General features: G+C 32.1%; 1 long non-coding RNA gene across 1 annotated transcript; it reads left to right on the top strand.

The window, feature by feature from the left end:
* Positions 1-258: 258 nt before the first annotated feature.
* Positions 259-2,363, top strand: LOC149496888 (uncharacterized). The gene is made up of 3 exons (XR_016320582.1): positions 259-391; positions 514-587; positions 2,115-2,363. It is a non-coding gene; the product is annotated as an uncharacterized LOC149496888 (long non-coding RNA).
* Positions 2,364-2,700: the final 337 nt, after the last annotated feature.

A 2,700-nucleotide genomic window follows, 5' to 3' on the forward strand; every position in this document is an offset into this window, starting at 1 on the left:
TTATTTTTATGGAGTAAATTTGAGAATTTTGTTGTGTTATATAATATTTTGAAGGAATTTAATTTGGAGAATATTTGGAGCCATTAGATTAGATTTACATTCAATCCTAGCCATCCAATTTTGGTGAAAAGTCCAAACTACCCTTTAGTCAACTCCATTATTTGAGCAATATTTTTCTTCCTCTTCTTCTCCATCTAACGTGAACTTCATCTTCTTCTCCTCCATTTCACCTTTAGCCTCTCTTTCTCTTCTCTTTGTTTTCTCCATTTTCTACTTAAATAATTCACCAAATTCACTCCATTTACCTTGAATAAAGTAAGAAAATCTAGAGATTAAAGCTTGAGAAGTGGTTTTTAGGGATTAATTTCAAGGAATTTGGAGAATTCATTAGGTGAAGTAAACTTCATTATTTTTGGATTTAGAGTTTTCTTTTAGCATATACATACTTAATCATGCTCCAATTTCTTCTTTTCTTTGTTTTCTTTGTTTTGATTTTGAGCTTATTACATGTAGAGGGTGGAGAGCCTTCTAACAAAGATAAAGGCAAGACCAAAGTTTAAGGAGCTTTGATTCAAGTTGTTTTAAAGGTTTGTGTTCATAAACACACTAACCTTACTTCAATTTTTGGATTTGTGAAGTTTGTACTACTTTGTGAAAATTTGGGATTTGGTATGAAATGATTTGATTGCTGGAATTTGGTTGTATAAATGTGTTCTTGAGTGTTTTCTAAGCCTACCTATATGTTGAATTTATGAAGAAATTATTTTTCTCTTCTTCTTCCAAAAGTGGCAGAATTTTACCAAGGGAAAATGTTAATGGGTGTGTTTAAGGACTATTTTTCTATTCGTTTTATTTTCCCTCTATATTTGAGTCCTTCATAAAAGTTGTAGGTATATTTCTTAGCTTTCCAACCCATCCTCTTGTGTCCAATTTTGATATATATAGCTCAACTTATGACTAAAACACCTAAACTGACTCTGTTGTAACGTACCACATGCAGCAATAGATTGAGTGACTATTTTGACCACCATAATGGCAAGATTAGGTGTTGAGCTCTTCATGAGATTTGTTACCCTGTGTCTTGAGATTGCCCTGGTGTTGGATGGGTTTAATTTGAGTGTCTGGTTACGGAGAAATTCAATAAACATTGGACTTGGTTCTGCTGAATCCGGTCTGGACTATCAGTCTGTGTTCCTAGCTTATTTTGCCTATCTTTCAGATTTATCTGGGTTATGATTCCTTCATAACAATTGTATAATTGTGTCTTATCTTTCTAATGAATCTAATTTCATTCAATTTGGAGATATATAACTCAAGTTATGTATTAAAAACTCAGCAAAGGTCAAGATTGCTTTTATGTTGGAAATTTCCAATGTTAAGTACTTTGGTTTAAGTATGAGACGTTTCATGAATGAATTCAGTTTAAATTCAGTTTTCATTGTAATTTTATGAATACTACAGAAAATAAATTTTATGAGCAATGGAAAGTCAGAATAAAAATAAGAATAAAAAAATGGATTTTGGGCTCTAATATACTTGATGTGAATTTGATGCGTGATTTGATTTTATTCTGTCTGATGAGCATGCTCGGCATTCGATGCCATTTTGATAAGAAGCTATGATCATATGCTAGGCACGTGGGTGCCTTCTGTTTTGTTAGGGCGGACGCGCTCTATATGTTCTGAATCTGTTGGCGACCTAAGGCCATTCTGAATCTGTTCTGAAAACCTATCTGCTTCTTTTTCTCCTAAGTGTATGTGAGCCCTTGTAAACATATTTTTCAGGTAGCTTGGAAATAAATGATTATATGTTATTAAATGAATTGTCAAAGCAGGATATTACGTTACATGGTTTTCTAAATAACCAGTATATGTATTGGTGTACTACAATTTCAAATAATGAATTTATGATTTGAACGAATAAAATATTAATAGTTTTATTTGATCATTTTGTTATAAATGTAAATGTATATTAAAGCGTTAATGATTTTATGATTGTAAATCTTTTGATGAAAATTGATATTTTAAGTGTGTTGCCATCGCAACATTGGTTTGTTGTGTTTTATGAGCACCACTGAGTTTTATACTCAGCGTGTTGAATTTTATCACGCGTAGGTTGGAGTCTATATTGCTGATTGAAGACCAAAAGAGTAGCATCAGAGCTGAAGAGATATTTTGGTAGTTGATTAGTGTGTTATGTAATTAAGTATTATGGCATGTATAAGTAGTCCATTTATATTATTGTAAATTAATTGGGTGTATTTATTGGAAGATAGACTTGGAACTTATTTATTGTGCAGAAAATTCAAAGTAATATGTTTAACTAAATGTATCTAATTGATGCATACGCAAATGTTGTAGTTAGACCTTAGAAGAGTGTTATTGTGTTGTTCTTGGAGTTTGATGGAGTTTGGAGTTTTGAAATTGGGAGTGTTTTGTATTCACTTGTTTGGCAATGTCTATGTTTAGGGGAAACTCTTGCAGTTTTTCTATAGGTTTCTCCCAAATCATTTTTTTTTTTTTAAAAAAAAATAATACTACTTGTTAAACTTGTGAATATTAAATCACTTCTAATTCATACTAGGATTTTCTGATTTATATGTTAAGTTAAGACGGTGCCTCCGGCACCGAATGTGACATCCGCCGTCGGGTCTCTCGGGACTGGGCGGTGGGTGTTACATAAGGACCATTTCTGAAATAA

Source organism: Jatropha curcas, chromosome 4, assembly GCF_041381405.1.
Source record: "Jatropha curcas cultivar XTBG-Jc1 chromosome 4, XTBG_Jcur_1.0, whole genome shotgun sequence".
Classification (NCBI taxonomy): domain Eukaryota; kingdom Viridiplantae; phylum Streptophyta; class Magnoliopsida; order Malpighiales; family Euphorbiaceae; genus Jatropha; species Jatropha curcas.